This window comes from Spermophilus citellus, assembly GCF_964194105.1.
Source record: "Spermophilus citellus genome assembly, chromosome: 1".
Taxonomy (NCBI): Eukaryota; Metazoa; Chordata; class Mammalia; order Rodentia; family Sciuridae; genus Spermophilus; species Spermophilus citellus.
Genome location: NC_138182.1, coordinates 244,822,364 through 244,839,884, shown reverse-complemented (window position 1 = coordinate 244,839,884; position 17,521 = coordinate 244,822,364).

Here is a 17,521-nt window from a genome sequence, read left to right as displayed (position 1 = left end):
AGTTCTTTGGGTATAGTCTGAAGAATGGGATAGCTGGGTCAAATAGTGGTTCCATTCCCAGATTTCCAGGAATCTCCATACTGCTTTCCATATTGGCTGCACCAATTTGCAGTCTCACCAGCAATGTATGAGTGTGCCTTTCTCCCCACATCTTCGCCAGTACTTATTGTTGTTTGTCTTTATAATAGCTGCCATTCTGACTGGAGTGAGATGATATCTTAGAGTAGTTTTGATTTTCATTTCTTAATTGCTAGAGATGATGAGCATTTTTTCATATATTTGTTGATTTATTGTATATCCTCTTCTGAGAAATGTCTGTTCAGGTCCTTGACCCATTTGTTGATTAGGTTATTTGGTTTTTTTGGTGCTTAGCTTTGTAACAACCAAAAACAAAACAAAAGCAAAACCCAACAGAGTTAATAATATCATAAGGACTCCAACTCTTGGAAGTGTATTTATATTTAGAAGACTTTATACTACAGGGCTTCCTGATTTTGGTATAAGCAGGAGTTACCATTGATTTTCCCCGATGCTTTGAAGTCACTGAGGGGGGGGGGAGTTTAACCTAGGCATGGAAACTTTTCCACTCAGACCTCCCTAATCCAAACATCTCCCTTTTTTGTTGTTGTTGTTGTTGTTGTTGTTGTTCTGGAAAAAAGGAGAAGGGCTTTATGCCCCCTAATTGTCAGTGTCCTTTTGCCCTACACCATTCCCCACCCCTACAAAGAGTTCCTTTGCATGGAAAGTTTCACTTATTTCTCTTAGGCACAATGAAGCTCTTCTTCCAACATTTAGAGATCATTTCATTGATGGTCATCACATGGAATGCTCCACCCACAGCTCTCTCCCTGAATGGTGTTCCCCTCCCAAATGTTGATGTTATCAAGTTTCAAATCTTCTCCTGGAATACTGACATCAAAATGACTATAAATCTCAAACCGTTCAGTTGCAAGGGTTTTTTTTTTTTTGTTTTATTTTGTCTTCCTGGAAAGAAAAACAAGAATCTTCTGGATCTGAAAGTCAAAACAATAATAGAATAAAAAATAAGTGGTTATCTCAGTAGATGCAAATTAAATAGTACTTGGAAAAATGCAAAACTCTTTCATGACAAAAAATAGTAAATTAGAGAAAAAAATGAATTTCCTCAATATAAAAAATGTGAACATCATGCTTAATGGTAAAAGACTGTTTTCCCCCTAAGATAATGAAAAAGACAAAAGAAAACTGCTCACCCTACTGCTGTTCAATATTGCATTACAGGTATTCATGAGGGCAAGTAGGCAAGAAAATAAAAGAAGATATTCATATTAGAAAGAAAGAAGTAAAACTATCTTGATTACAGATGTTATAATCTTGTATATAGAAAATCCTAGGACTGGAGGGTATGGCCAATGATAGTGTGCATGCATATATGCATGAGACGCTAGGTTTGATCCCCAGCATCAACAAAAAAGGAAAAGAAAAGAAAATCCTAATGAACTTCTTTTTAAAAAAATAAAACCATTAGAACTAACTAATTTAACAAGGTTATAGAAAATAAGATAAATATACAAAAATTAGTTATAGGGGTTAGGGGTATAGCTCAGTGGTAAAGTGCATGCTTATGGAAATGGAAGGTGATCCTCAGGGTTTTACAAAATTACATATAAGAGGAAATGAGGGGTAAGAGAAGAATAATACAAGTGGAAGAAATGATTTACAGTAGAGGGGGTAGAGAGAGAAATGGGGAGGGGAGGGGAGAGGAGGGGGGATAGTAGAGAATAGGATAGACAGCAGAATACATCAGACACTAGAATGGCAATATGTAAATCAATGGAAGTGTAACTGATGTGATTCAGCAATCTGTATACGGGGTAAAAATGGGAGTTCATAACCCACTTGAATCAAAGTGTGAAATATGATATGTCAAGAACTATGTAATGTTTTGAACGACCAACAATAAAAAAAAAAAAAAACACACACAAAAGAAAAGACCCAACAATTTAATAGATAAATGGGCAAGAAAAGCAAACGGAGTTTTTGGACAATGAAACACAGTTGGCTCTCAAAGGAAGCAATACTTAACTTCCCTTATCACATGATAGATGCAAATTAAAACTAGAGTGGTGTACCAGTGTTAAAAAATAAATAAATAAATAAATAAATAAATAAATAAATAAATAAATAAAATAAAGTGCATGCTTAGCATGTGTAAGGTCCTGCATTCAATCCCCAGCACCCCACCCCCAAAAATACAATCTGAAAATAAAACTAAGAAAACTATTTCCATTTATAATATCAAGAAAAATAAAATGTTCATGAATTTAACAAAAGAAGTTTAAGACATTCACTAAAAGCTATAAAACATTGTCAATAAAATTAAAGAAAATAAAAATCTAAATCTTTTTAAAGGAAAGACATTATATCCAGAAGACTTAATATTGTTAAGATGGCAATACTCCCCACATTGATTTACAGGTTCAATGTAATCCCTGTCAAAACTATTTGTTTGTTTTCAGAAAATTATGTTAATTCCAAAATTTATGTGGAAATCCAAGGACCCAAAATTGTCAATCAATCTTGAAAAAGAATAAATTTAAAATATGCTTTCTGATTTCAAAACTACTACAGTCCTACAGTAAGCAAGACAGCATGATACTTCAAATGTAGACATACCGCTCAATGAAACAGTATTAAGAGTTCAAAAATAAACCCTTACATTTGTGTTGGATTGATTTTCAAAAAAGGTGCCAAAACTATCCAGTGTAGAAAAAATAGTCTTTTCAACAAATAGTGCAGACATAACTGGATATCCAATAAAAAAAAAGCAAACTTGGACCCCTCCCACTATATGTAAAAATTAATTTAAAATGTAATAGAGGCATAAGTTAACAGACATATAAAACTCTTTGAAGAAAACATAGAAGTGAATACTTGTGATTTTTGGTTAGGCAATTATTTCTTAGTTATGACATTAAAATCACAAGTGACAAAAACAAAAAATAAATTGGATTACATTGAAATAACCACTACAAATGATATCATCAATAAAAAGAAAAGGTGAACCACAAAAGGGGAGAGAGTATCATATCACATATCTGGTAAGGATTTGTATCTAGAATATATAAAGAACTCTTAAAACTTAGCAATAAAAAGACAATCTAATTTTAAAGTGGGCAGAGGATTTGAGAAATCTATTCTCCAAACATAAACTAATGACCAATAAGCACATAAAAAGATATTCAGCATCATTAATCATTAAGGAAATAGAAATGAAAATAATAAGATACCACTTCACACCCACTAATATAGTTATTATAAAGAGAGAGTAACAATTATTGGCAAGGATGTAGTGACAAGCCTCATATAGTGTTGGTGGGACTGTAAAATGATACGGCTGCTTTGAAAAACTGTTTGGCAGTTCCTCAAAATTCTAAGCACAGAATTAATCTACAATCTGGCAATTCCATACCTAGGTATACCCAAGAGAAATGAAAATGTATGTCTACACAAAAAATTGTACAGAATGTCCACAGAAGCATTATTCATAGTAGCCAGGGAGTGGAAACAACTCAGGAATCCATCAACTGATGAATGGATAAATAAAATGTTCATACAATGTGCATACAATGAAATATTATTTGCCAATAAGAAGAAATGAAGGGCTGGGGCTGTAGTTCAGTGGCAGAGCGCTTGCCTACCAAGTGTGAGGCACTGGTTGAATCCTTAGTACTACATAAAACTAAACAAATAAAATGAAGGGATGCTGTCCATCTACAACTACAAAGAAATTTTTTTAAAAAGGAGTGAAATCCTGAGGAGTACTATAAGATGGATGAACCCTGAAAAACAGCTCAGTAAAGAAGAGAAATCAGTCACAAAAGGCCACATATTCTAGAACCTCATTTATATTAAATATAAATATAAGCAAATCTATGAGAATAAATTAGTGGTTGCCTTGGGCTAGATGATGAGGAAGAAGACTAAGAAGTGACTGCTAATAGAGACAGAATTCTTATTAGGGAGACAACAATATTCTAAAATTAGATTGTGGGAGTTGGGCACAGGGACACATGTAATGCCAGCTACTCAGGAGGCTGAGGAAGGGGATTGAAAGTTTGCGACCAGTCTGGGAAACTTGGTGAGACACCCTGACTTGAAATTTAAAAAGGGCTGGGGGTGTATCTCAATGATAGAATGCCCCTGGGTTTAATCCCCAGAACCACAACAAAAAAATGAATAAAGAATTGATAAATAAGATTGTGGACATTGTTGCAAAACTATGAATATATGAAAAAACATTGAATTGTATACTTTAAATGGATGAATTATGTAGCATGTGAATTACATCTCCATAAATCTGATGAAGTAATCTTTCTGCTCAATCAGCTATTGCTGATAATGTAGACACTTGGGGTGAGGGAAGGGCAGTGACAAACCCAAACCATACAGACTCAACCACGGGCATTTGGGTCTGTTCCCAGAAAAGAGGGAAGGAATCACTGAGTTTCGAAGCAACCCAGAAGGTATCCTCTACATTAGGAATTTCCACTTTAAAGAAGTAAAAGTAATACAAATCCTGAAACCTTGGGAGTTAGGCTTGATCTTGTGCAAAGTTCTCAAAGCTATTATTATCATTCACAGAACATGTTATTCATCTGTATTTACTTTCAACCATGGTATGGTTTAGAAATAGTTGAAATTTCCACATCCTATAATTAAGTGCAACTTCTAATTATTGCTTGGCTGCTCATATAAATCCTAAATAAATCTGTGGAGTTTCTTTTCCTGGTAAAACATGAATAAATATAAGTAATTCCATGTCTGATTTACATAGTATTTTGTTAAGTGGCTAAAAGTAAATATTGGAAATATTTGGCAAGTTTGAACAGGTGTTTGCCTAAAGGAAAATTGTATGTCTTTAAGTTTAGGAATGATTTGAATCTAAGAATAATCAAAGCCCTGTCTAACTGTATCCATTTCCTTCCATTTAATGGTACTCAATTTTTTAAAAATATATAGTTAGTTATAGATGAACATACAGTATCTTTTTTATTTTTATGTGGTGCTGAGGATGGAACCTAGTGTCTCACGCATGCAAGGTAAGCGCTTTAGCACTGAGCTTCAGCTACAGCCCAAATGGTACTCAATTTTATTTGTCCTGTTTGTGTAAATTTTCATCACAAATGATATTAGGTTAATTTTGGATGCAAGTAGTAATAAAATATAAACTACTAGATGAAAATAACATAAAGGACCTCAATAAATAAAGAACTGAATCCAAGTTCACTCCAGACAGGAGGCACTGGATGAAGATGCCATGTCAAAATATGAGACTGGGACTTCTCAGAGCCCCAGTTAGGTACTTAGGACAAAACTCTGTTAAATAAGTTGAGGGGAGGTGGACAAACATTTAAACAACATTCTCTAATAGCCATTGGTAACATAAGAACACGATTTGGGGCTTAGAGTTCCAAGACATCAAGATGTGTGGGGAAATGCTGTCTTTTCAACTCAGTCACATCAGGACCAAGATGCCTCCAAGACCCTGGCAACTATCCTTCCTTAATTCAGTCAGAAGTCCCTTAAGGAAGTCCACTAGGAAGCAAGAAATGAACTCTATTTCTAGGCTTTTTCCCCACAATTGCCTAGAAGTACCAAGAAACTGTTGTAAAAGTCTTCCAACGCTCCTCATGAAAGTCAGCTGACACCTTGACTTCCAAGAAAAAACCCACCACAAGGAAACCAGCAGAATCAATCTAGACTCCTGACATGTGACACTGTAAGACAATAAAATGTGTGCTGTCTTAAGTCACTACATTTGTGGCAATTCATCACAGCAGCAATAGAAAACCAACAAAAAAAGTAACATGGATTGAGTACCAGATAACAGACATTGTGTCCAACATTTGCTGTGCACCACCTCACTCACCATTCTTATTATCCCAGTTGAAGAATGAGGTCCAGGTCACCCAGCTGTCCCATCCTAGCTGTGCCAGGATAGGAACCCATCTATCTGGGTATGACTCCATAACCCTAACCATTGCTATACAATGATCAAGTGTTGCTACTCAATAATAATATGTATAAAGGTTCAAACTTCTAAACATACACACAAAAACAGCCATGCACACATACATACATACATTCACACACACACACACACACACACACATATATACCCATAAAAATTTTCTAAAAGAAAATACTGCAGCCCCAAAGCCAAAGCCGCCAACTCCAACCTCCCGTCACCATCAACACCAACTCCTGGAGGTCTTTTCTCCAGACACACCTGCAACCATAGCCACCCAGATGTCTGCTGCCAGATTGCCTGCAGGTTTGATTGCATGCAGCCACCTCCATCTTGGGACACTGGCCAGGGCCTGAGGGCCCAGGGTGCCAGCAGTTTTGTCACCACCACCATCTCAGGGTACAATTATCTCTGTCTGAAGCCAGGACCTGTAGGTCCAGTGTCGGGGTCCCTGCAGGGTTGGCTTCACCCGGGATCTTCCTGTTGGAAGTATTGGTGACTGCCATCTTGCTGCTTCTTCTGAGGGCCACTCCTCTGTGTGAACATATCCCTGGTGGTCTCTCTGCAAAATGGAAGGGCATTGAGATCTTAGAACTTCAAAGTGACCAAGCCTGGGGTACCTGAAACCCAGATCCATGGGACAGTGACTGGGTCTGCGTGGGCCAGTCTAAGCCTGCCAATCCCATGAAAAGTTGGAGACAGGGCTGAAAAACTTTTGAATGTGGATGGAAACAGGTGTTTAATTTTCCATAGACGTTTTTTGCTTCTTCTCTAGCATCTCTACCATATTTGAAACCAGGTATGTTTCATGCATCAGTTTATTAAAGATTGTGATATATGAATGGTATTTTTGCAATTTTGTTGTATATTATATTTCTTTTTTATTTTATTTTTTTTAGTTGTAATTGGACACAATAACTTTGTTTTATTTATTTATTTTTATGTGGTACTGAGGATCAAACCCAGGGCATTGCACGCACTAGGCTAGCGCTCTACCACTGAGCCACAACCTCAGCCCTGATATTCTTATATTTCTATTTTTTTCTTTGTATGTGTTTTTTCTCTCACTTTACTGTTTTCCTGGATTCTCTATCTTTTCTCCTGCTAATGGCCAATTATTACAAGCCATCCATGGGCTGTATGTGGGTGGCCGCGCATCAAAGCCTATTGAATAGGAGAATCTGGTGTCTGGGAATGACCAGTGGACATTTCCTCTGGTAGACTGCCTTGACTCATCGTGAGTCCTAGTCAAGCTCTGCCACAGGTCCCAACAGCACGGGAGATGGTGTGATCTGCCAAGATGCCAATCAATGCACTGACTGCAACACATCAGGAACCAAGACCGCACCCTTGAAATCTTATCTCTACCTTTGATGTACCCCCTTAAATAAACCACTGGAACCATTTCCTTTTTTCTAGCTCCAGCTCTTGTGTGGACTGGATCTATCAGGGGCTCACTCTGCTTCTGAAAATATACTTCTGATCTTTGTCTTTTGTTCTTCACTAATTATTCTAGACTTCAATTTCTCAGGTGGCTTATACCCTCCTTGGCAGGAAGAAAAACCTCCCCCCATGGGACACTGGCCATCACCCCACAGCCAATCTCTATCAATTCCTCTTCCACTCTTTCTAAAGACTTTTACTTCTGGCTTCTCTCCTCCTCCCTCGTAGATATCATGTCTTAACACTACTCCTGTTCTCTTTATCCATCATTTGAAATTGTAAGTCCTTTTAGCAAATTTACTGTATATATTGTAGAAAATAATTGAATTCATTTTTGTTTATTGTGAGAAAAGTGTAGATGTCTTGAGAGGAGCTAATATATTTAATTAAGACTGTATATTGTTTACATTGGGTGCTGTTAATATTGGTCTCCCCCTTAAAGGCAAGGTACTGGAAAACTTCAAGGGACTCTTAAGTCTACAGGGTAGAATCTTACTGCCTCAGATCCATTCTGCTAGATGGGAAAACACACAAACAACATGAAAACAACAAGGGAACAAAGCACCCCAAACAAACCCAGATGCTCCAATAACAGAATCCAATCACAGCACATTAGAAGAAATATCAGAGAAGGAGTTTATAATGTACATAGTTAAACTGATCTGTGAAGTAAAGGATAGTATAAGGAGTGAAACCAAAGAGAAAATAAGGGAAATGAAAGATCACTTCATTAAAGAGAGATTACTGAAAAAAAAAACAAGCAGAAATCCTTGAAATGAAGGAATCAATAAACTGAATTATAAATTCAATGGAAAGCATCACCAACACACTAGATCACTTGAAAGACAGAACCTCAGGCAATGAAGACCAAATATATGATCTTGAAAATAAAGTTGACCACTCAGAGAAGATAAGAAACCATGAACAGAACTTCCAAAAATTATGGGATAACATAAAAAGACCAAATGTAAGAGTCATCAGGATACAGAATACAGCAAGATGTTATGGTAGTATCTTTGGATACTAGGATTATTTTCTTATTTTTATCCTTTTCTGTTTGAAGTAGTTCACAATGAATGTGCATTATTTGCATAAAATATTTATTTCTGTTTTTTAATTTAAAATGAAGATTAAAACTCACCAAGGATTGGGGCACTTATTATTTCCTTCATCTCCTTTCCAGATGCTTCAGTACTTGAAGAATCTTACCACACATCAGGCCCCAGCTCCAGGATTTATCACTGAGCATTTTCTTCCCTCTTGTTCTCCAAGGTCCCCAAGAGAAGCCCAGAGAAGGCCAAACTTGGAATCAGGATCTGAGGGCAGTATTCTTCCTATCTTTCCCCTTCAGACATTTCTATGTATTGAGACCAACAAAACCTCTCTGACACACATTGTTAGTTGGATAATGAAACAGGTTTTCCCCAACATCCTTTTCTCTTGTCTATCTTCCACTTTAATGACTAGGAAAGTGAGAAAATAAATTCCTATCCTCCCTTGCAAGTAGGGATAAATATATAATTCACTAGACTCAAGTCTACTGTGGCTTTTCTGGAAAAGCTTTTTAAACTTCCCTAATAAAGTTTTCAAATGGTCTGTAAAATCCTTTCCCCTTCTTTCTTCCTACTTTGAATATAGACATGATGTCTGGAGCTATAGCATTGATCTTGTGATTCTGAAGCATCCAGCATGAAGACAACAGGCTATTAACTAAGAGGATAAAGTACAAAGAGTCTGATACACTTGATGTCATCATTAGCAACTGAATCAAATATTAGCAACTCCTGTCTCAAACTTATTATTAGGTGCAAAAGACTATTTTATGTACTTTATTGTTTGAAAACTCAAGCAAATGCAGTCACCTCCATTCATATTTCAACTCCCTGGCACAGGGCTTTAGGATACTGGTGCTCTTTTTTATGACATGCAGAGATCAAGGATGGAGAACTTGAAGAAACCTGCTTGTGTATGTTTTCCATATGTAGATGCCTTCACTTTCCTGATTTTGTCATATTCTCAAGCTCATATGCTGAAGCTGAGCCATCACCATATGAGCCATCACCTAGGATACAGATTTTGGCCCAGAATATCCACTTCAAGGTAGACACCTTAAGGTTAAATTCAATCAGATGAACTTCAGGCTTACTCAGCCAATGATTCTTCTCATATTCACTCTCATTTTGCATCTTTTTTAAAATTTTTTTTATTTATATATGACAGCAGAATAAATTACAATTCTTATTACACATATAGAGTACAATTTTTCATATCTCTGGTTGTATACAAAGTATATTCATACCAATTTGTATCTTCATACATGTACTTTGAATAATAATATCCATCACATTCCACCATCATTAATAACCCCATGCCCCCTCCCTTTCTACCCTTCTGCCCTATCTAGAGTTCATCTACTCCTCCCATGCTCCCCTCCCTACCCTACTATGAATCAGCCTCCTTATATCAGAGAAAACATTCAGCATTTGTTTTTTTGAGACTGGCTAAACTTCACTTAGCATTATCCTCTCTAACTTCATCCATTTACCTGCAAATGCCATGATTTTATTCTCTTTTATTGCTGAGTAATATTCCATTGTGTATATATGCCACATTTTTTATCCATTCATCTATTGAAGGGCATCTAGGTTGTTTCCACAGTTCAACTATTGTGAATTGTGTTGCTATAAACATTGAATGGCACCAAAACAGCTGGTAGACCAATGGTAAATAATAGAGGATACAGAGATAACCCACAAAATTATAATTATCTTGTATTAGACAAAGGCATCAAAAACATGCATTGGAGAAAAAAATAGCCTCTTCAACAAATGGTGCTGGGAAAACTGGAAATCCATATGCAACAAAATGAAATTAAACCCCTATCTCTCACCATGCACAAAAAACTTAACTCAAAATGGATCAAGGACCTAGGAATAAAACCAGAGGCCCTGCATCTAATAGAAGAAGAAGAAGACCCTAATCTCTGTCATGTGAGATTAGGCCCCAACTTCCTTAAAAAACTCCTTTGGCGCAAGAATTAAAATCAAGAACCAATAACTGGGATGGACTCAAACTAAAAAGTTTCTTCTCAGCAAAAGAAACAATCTGGGGGCTGTAGCTTAGTGGTAGAGTGCTTGCCTAGCACAGTGAGGCCCTGGGTTTGATCCTCAGCACCACATAAAGATAAATAAATAAAAAATACTTTGTCCATCTACAACTGCAAAACAATTTTTTTTTAAAGAAAAAAGAAACAATCTGTGAGGTGAACAGAGAGCCTACATCCTGGGAGCAAATCTTTACCCCTCACACATCAGATAGAGCATTAATCTCTAGGGTATATAAAGAACTCAAAAAGCTAAGCACCAAAAAATAATAATAATAATCCAAACAATAATAAATGAGCCAAGAACCTGAACAGACACTTCTCGGAAGAGGATATACAATCAGTCAACAAATATATGAAAAAATGTTCATCATCACTAGCAATTAGAGAAATGCAAATCAAAACTACTCTAAGATTTCATCTCACTCCAGTCAGAATGGCAGCTATTATAAAGACAAAAAACAACAAGTGTTGGCGAGGGTGTGGGGAAAAAGGTACATTCATATACTGCTGGTGGGACTGCAAATTGGTGTAGCCAATATGGAAAGCAGTATGGAGATTCCTTGGAAATCTGGGAATGGAACCACCATTTGACCCAGCTGTTCCTCTCCTCGGTCTATACCCAAAGGACTTAAAAACAGCATGTTCTACACTAGTATGGCAATATGTAAATCAATGGAAGTGTAACTGATGTGATTCCGCAATCTGTATATGGAGTAAAAATGGGAGTTCATAACCCACTTGAATCAAAGTGTGAAATATGATATATCAAGAACTATGTAATGTTTTGAACAACCAACAATAAAAAAAAAAGAAACAAACAAACAAAAAAAAAAAAAACCAGCATGTTCTCCTTTTGGTAAAACAAAGACAAAAAATAGCATTAGTTAATACTGTAAACTGATTATTTTTATATATGACCTCTGAGTTAATTACAAGAATTAAGACTAGATCCTGATCACTTTGTCCACGTATAAAGGCCAATTTGGATTCTGTTTTAGAAATGCTACTTTACAAGAACATCTAAATTGCTATGATAAGGTCATATGCTTAGGAGAAATCTAGTTAAAAAGGGTGTGCCTCCTTTTAAAACTGATTTTATTATTGTAGAAACTGTTCTAGAAATACTCCAGCCATGTTATTTGAAATAGTAAATCTGGTCACACCTCATTCCTTTTCTATGCTTTATTTTCTTTATAACATGTTAAATATCAGGAATAATGTATCTATCTGTTGAGAATCTATTTATTTAGTGTCTCCCTCACTATAATGCATGTTCCATATGGGGCAAGGACTTGGTTTTGTTTATGGTTGTCTCCCCCAACAACCAAAATAGTGCCTGGTCCAATTTGAAATGAGGTCCTTCAAGCATATCTGTGTCCACAGAATAATGGGGAATGGCTTCAGATTAGTTTAAAGTTGCTCTCACTAAAGTTTCCTACTAAGCCAGTGACAACCATTGTAAAAGATTCTATCTGTATTGGGACACAAATGAGCAGGTACAACTTCCAGCTGTCTCCCTCGTTGCTCACAGAAGCACTCAGTCATTGCAAGTTAACCCACTCAAAGGAGCAAAGAAAACAGCAGGTTAGAGGAGCTCTGATCTGTGGGCTCACTCAGCTGGGGCCAGCCCAGAGACTGCTTATGCTTTGCAGATGCTTGTTCATCAGGGGACGCAAAGGGTCTAGTCCAACACTGCTCCATGCTCTGGTACCCACTCCCTTACATCAAAGCAGGGCCTTTCCCCACTATTCCACCTCACCTTATCAGAAGCTGGAGCCTCATGTCACTGGCATATGTTCTTCAAATACCCTGGAAAATCTCAGAAAATCAGGGGTCTAATTATTACTTTGCATTTTGCTCAGAGAGAAAATTTTTAACCAATGTCAGGCACAAAAAATGTCTCTGTGGGGGTGGGGCTATGGCTCAGTGGCAGAACACTTGCCTAGCATGTGTGAGGCACTGCATTTGATCCTCAGCACCGCACACAAAAAACAAGCAAATAAAATAAAGGTATGCTGATCATCTACAACTACAAAAAAAAAAAATGTCTTTGTGGCCCAATCATGTCAGTCAAGACAAAGTTAATTCTAATTCAGTTACTCAAAATAGTACAAGAAAAAGCAAATGGTATTCAATAAGTCAAATTCTCTTTTCCAAAATGATATTATCACAATATTCTTTGAGAAATTCCCCAAAATGTACACTGTCATCTACTCTTCTTTCATTTTCCAAAGAGTGATAACAAATGAATCTCCTATAAAATTATATTTGTTAGGACAGGAAGAGTGGTACATACCTGTAATCCCAGCTACTCAGGAGACTGGGGCAAGAATCTCTAAATTTAAAAAAAAATTTTAAAAATGACTGAGGACATAGCTTAGTGGTAGAACACTTGCTTAGCACGAATAGGGGCCTGGCTTCAATACCCAGTACCACCAAAATAAAAATTACTAGTTATAGTAGTCATTATACCTTTAATATGTTACCTTTACTATATACAATAATTATTTCCCTATTCATTTTCCTTTAAGTGAGTTGCTTTCTCACAGAGAAATCTCTTATATTTAAGTACTTGTATTTTCTATGGTTAGCTTGCATGCTCTCCTCATTTATAAAGTTTTTGTACATAATTTCCAAATTTCATTTTTTAACAAATGATCCATTGTTAAATTTTTTGCCGGGTTTCTGTTCTCGAGACTAAAAGGCTCAGGGGTCACTCTAGTTAAACTGGCTAACTGGGCTGCACGAAATAACCACACAAGAGACACAAATACCTTTTTCTTTGGGGTCCCTGTGACGGCTCCTCTGACCTTAAGGGTCTGCAGAAAGAGAGAGAGAGAGAGAGCACGTGCTGACCCCTTTTATTGAGGAGAAGCTATTCAAATGAGGCAAGGGGTCAGGTTTCAGGGGGCTGAGTCTATCTTCATGATGTCCACTGTCAGCAGGTTGACTGACACCTGGGTAGGCCACACCCAAGGGCACAGTAAGAGGAGGGGACACACACAAGGCACTTCCATGGAAGATTCTATCCTAAACAGGGCAAGGGGTTATATTACAAAGGAACAGGTGAACATAGCTTCACCCATGGGGCTGTAGGAAGACACACCCATTTCTGTGACTGAGGGCCTCAGCACCCAGCTGGGGAGTGTAACTCAGTCACCCCTAAGGTTGGCCTCCCACAATTTTTCTATTTTTTCTGGGAAGAAATAAATGCCAAACAAATAATAATATGAGTGTTATAAAGAAAATGAAGATCTACTGTTAAATTTTTGTCTGAGATTCCATAAAATAATCCAAGCCAAAACATGGAAACATGGATCTTAAACCTGAGGTACATCTATAACAGACCACCTGTTTTATCCAATAAAATCTTAGACACCCTAAGAAGAGAAAGTACTTCTCTCCTCCCCGTCTCCCCTCCCCATCTCATTCCCTTCCCCCACTCCTCCATCTCATCTCCATCTCTTTCTAACAGCAAGCCTTAAGCAGGACCCAAGACTGTACTTGAATGGCTTCCTCAGCTTTCAGATTAGATGGTTAGACCACATGATCTTTATTGTTCCTGTAAGTTTTCAAATCCCATTCCATACCTTCCTTCAAATAGCAAAATACACATTTCATTGGGTTACTTTGAATTGAAGGACTCTCTCAACAACTGAAGAAAAGTGCCTGCTTTAGATGATGACTTGTGTGGATAAACCTTTCGCACTTCCACCTTTGGTTTGAACAGACATCCTTCCTCATCGCCACAGGAGTGGCAGGGTTCAGTCCCTCTATATAATCACTGTGGAGAGGAACTAATTCTGACATATAGCCTGGATTACCATACACAGATGATTTCTCCAACTCCAACCTTTTCCCTGAAGTCCAGACAAATATCCAGCCTACTTCACACATCAAACAATTGGATATGGAAGCTTAGTAAGTCCAAAAACAAATTTCTAATTTTATTGTATCCTCTCCAACAATCTTCCCCAGCTTACTGAGTACAAACTCCATTCTTTCAAATAATTTGGTTCTTCTTTCTCTCACACCCTTGAGCCAATCCATCAGTGTCCCAAGTACTCCACTTTCAAAATAAGTACAGGATCTGACAACTTCTCACCACCTCCATCTCCGCCACTATACCAGTTTCTAACACTGTAACAAATTAGTACAAACCTAGTGACTTAAACTGACCCAAATTTATTACTTATAATTCCATAATTTAGAAGTCTGCAATTGGTCTTATCACATTAAAATCAAGATGTTGGGGCTGGAGATATAGCCCAATGATAGAGCACTCATAATAAGCATAAGTCCCTGGGTTCAATACTGGTTTTATTGAGTGAGATGGAAAGATGGGGATCAAACCCAAGGCATCTTGCCTGCTAGGCACTTGAGCATTCTCCTGCTGAACTACACCCCAGCCTAATCACGTTTAAAGTAAAGTGTCTTAGTGGTACCAATAAATAAATAGAATCAAGAGGTTGGCAGGGCTGTGTTCTGAAAGCTCCATTTCCTTTCCTTTGGCTAGCTTCTAGAGGCCACGTTCTCAGCCTCATGGCCCTCTCCTTACATCTTTATAGCAGCAGAGGGTCAAACTACTTTTACATGGCATTAACCTAATCTCTCTGCTGTCTCTGTGTTCCACATCAAAGGACCCTACTGGTTACATTAGTTCCACCCAGAAATACAGAATAATCTCCCTATTTTAAGATCAGCTAATTAGTGACCTTAATTCTATCTGCAATCTTAATCCCCTTTGCCAAGTAACAAAACATATTCACAGGGATTAGGACATGGACATCTTTGGTGGGTGTGAGGAGAATCATTCTGATTTTTCTTCCTATTATAACCACTTTGGTATAAATTTTATTTATCCTTCATCTAGATTATTCTAATAGTCTCCAACCTTGCCTCCTCATGCCTATACCACTATGATTATCACAAAGAAACTAGAACATTCCACTCAAAATTTTAAGTGTGATTGGGCTGAGGTGAAGCTCAATGATAGAGTAATTAAGCGCCTAAGTGCCCTGAGTTTGATTCCCAGCTCTGCAAAGACAATAAAGGGAAAAAAAAAGATTAATGTGATCATGTGATTCACCAGCTAAAAACCTCTAATGGCTTCCCATCTCACTCAGTAAAGCCCAAATTTAGAAGGACCCTGCTAACTCTCCTACTCAGTGCCCCCCCCCCAAGTCCCCTTTCTTCATTCAACTCTAGTCACAATAACCTCTTTGCTGTTCTTCAACAGTCAGGCAAGTTCCCCTCCCCAGGATCTTTAAACTTCTTGTTCCCTCTTCCTGGCACTCTTCCCCCAGATATTTATAAGGCTTATTCCCAAATTTCCTCAGATATCTGTTCAAGTGTTACTTTATCAGCAAGGTCTTCTCTGAGCAGACCACTCTATCTAAAATAGAAGCCCCTTCCCCCAATATCCTCTGTCTGCTATGGACTGAATGATTGTGTTCCCCAAATTAATATATTGAAGCCCTAACTCCCAATGAGATGGTGTTTGAAGGTAGGACTTTGGGGAGGTAATTGATTTTGAGGAAGTGTTAAGGATGGAGCCTCCATGATGGGATTAGTACCCTTATAATAAGAGGCCTGAAACTACTCCCTCTCTCTCCCCGCTCTCCTCTTCTCTCTATTATTTCCCTTCATCTCTATCTTGCCCCCCACCACCCATGTGCATATTGAGCAAGAAGGTGGCCATTAGCAAAACAAGAACAACCAAATAAGCCAGCACTTTCACCTTAGACTTTCAGCTTCTAGAACTGTGAGAAATAAATGTTTAAATCACCAGTCTACTTGCTATAGCAGCCCAAGCTAAGACACTATCCTTACTTTTCATTTTCTTCATAGAACTTACAATATTATTATTTAGTTACCATTTATCTCTTCCCAGGGGGGGAAAAAAGTATGTGTTTGTTCTTTCACTGTTTTCTTAGTACCTGTATTAACTGAAATTCTCAGTAACAATAAATACCTGTTGGATGAATGAATGAAACTCTACTACTGCTAACTAATGCAGAGCTGGATCTTTGTACTGTTCGTTCACAAAACGTTCTCCCGCCCAGAAACAGAAGATTCTTATGTAGACAATTATAGGGCTATAAAATGAAGGGGAAGAAGTACATTTTTTTAAATCCAGGCATAAGATATATAGAAAAAAATTAATAATTTTTAAACGTTTTGGTCATTATGAGAATACTAATAGAGGAGTGAGAGGGGAGGAATTCTGACTAGCCCATTGTTCTTCAAAATAGGTCAAGAGTTTTATTTTATTTATTTTTTGTTTGTGTCCATTTTTTTTTCTGATCCTGAACTGTGGCAACTTTATCTTTGGCTGATGAAAATAATCTGAACCATCCACTGTAATTTTTAGTCTGTTTGTTGGACAAAATATGAGGAAATGTGGCCCATTTTACACCTTTTTCTTTTGTTTCAAACAGGAGGAGCGGGTTTTGCCACCCTAACCAACTCACCTGTTACCTGATATGTCCACTCAGATGGCAGAACTAGCAATGAAGTGTGGAGTAACATGGTTGGAACCTTGCCCATGCTGAGCCCCAAATGTAAGAAATTGCCCTCGTGTTGAGAATCATGGAGGTGGGACAATTCACTACTTGAAAAAAGCCACTCATGTAATTTTAGGACAAAGGCAATAGAAGAAAAGTCAAAGTGACGGCATAATCATATGTAAGTTTTTCTAGAAGATCAAGCCAGTTGTGTAAAACATGGTGTGCATTCCAGCTTTATCTCTGGAATTCATATAGGTAATTTACTTTTACCAAGATTTCCCCACTTGGTTTCCAGAAAAAAAAAAAAAAACACTCTTTTTCATGTGGTATATGCCATTTTCTTAAAACAACTTACCTTTCTTATTAACAAAGTTTGCTTTGGCGGTGGGTATTTTGTTTGCACAAATAAAATTCTGTGTGTGTTTATCATAAATCTTACAAAATTATATGAAT